Source organism: Acomys russatus, chromosome 22, assembly GCF_903995435.1.
Source record: "Acomys russatus chromosome 22, mAcoRus1.1, whole genome shotgun sequence".
Taxonomy (NCBI): domain Eukaryota; kingdom Metazoa; phylum Chordata; class Mammalia; order Rodentia; family Muridae; genus Acomys; species Acomys russatus.
Genome location: NC_067158.1, coordinates 38,803,901 through 38,805,254, shown reverse-complemented (window position 1 = coordinate 38,805,254; position 1,354 = coordinate 38,803,901).

The following is a 1,354-nucleotide window of genomic DNA, read 5'->3' as shown; positions in this document are numbered from 1 at the left end:
GCTGGGTGTGGTGGCTCATACCTTTAATTTCAGCAGGAGGATCTGTGAGTTCAAGATCAGCCTAGTGTACAGAGAGAGTTTCAGGACACTAATGTCTGCATCAAAAAATAAAAAAATAAAAAACAAGTTTTGAAAAATACAGTCAAACAAAACAAATAAACAAACAAGAAAGCAACAATGAAAGCTATCAGTTTAACAGGATCTAGGATTACTGAGGAGGTGAATAACCAGTCATATCTGTGTGATTTTGTAGACGGAATTAACAGAAGGTGAAAGAGCAACCCTGAATATGGCCATCACCATTTCACAAACGAAGGTCCTAGCCTACATACAAAGAGAATTAAACTGAATGATTTTCTCTTCTTTCCGGCTCAGATAAAGATGTGACCAACTTCTTTCAGCTTTCTCCACATCCCCAACCCTCCCAACCCCACTGCTATTATGAACCATACCCTCAAACTGTTAGTCAATATAAACCATTCCTTGGGTAAGTAGCTTCTGTCAATCATTCTTTTCATAGCAACAACTAATGTGGCAACCTTCTGTAAGACAAGAGGACTCTCACCAGAAGTCAAATGCATCTATCCCTTGTTCATGGACTATTTAGCATAAAAGCCAGTGGTGAATATATTTCTATAATATTGCTTGAACTTCTGGGTTTTATTCTTGTATTCTGTACTAAATCAGGCAAATCATTTCTTATTCTTAGAAGAATGAAAGAAAGTGCTTCACAGGAAACCATAAACACTGTGATACCTGGATTTCTCTGTGGTGAAATAAACATCCACTTTCGGTAAGAAGTTGGGCGTCATTTTCCTTCATGTTTGAGCATGTGTGAGGACCCTCATCTTAGATCCAATGCGGGGTGGCTATGAAGGAGCAGCAAAGCATTGGAATTGTTATGTTTTCGGGATAGAGAGATGATTCAGCGGCTGGGTGCTCCTACCTTTCCCCCTCTCTTCAACCACTTCTGCTGCCTATTCTATTTCCCCTTCTGAGTGAGATTTAATCATCTTCCTTTGGGTCCTCTTTTGATAACTAGCCATATGGAGCATGGTTGTAACGACTATCTTATCCTTATCCAAGCAGGCAGCCACTTTTTATTATTTTAGATGGAACCTCACACTCCCTGTGAGGTGGATGCTGTCCCTTTCTGAACCTCAAAGGTAGTTTTCATAGCTGTGCCATTGCCTATCACATGAATAAGACACAGGGATATTCAACATCATGTTGTGCCACCCATAGGGGTTAACATCCATGGGTAGACGGAACAGAAGAGGGAAAGTAGTACTCTGATGTCATCTTTAGAATGCTGCAATCGATCCTATGAGTGAAACAGAAACCAATATGATCC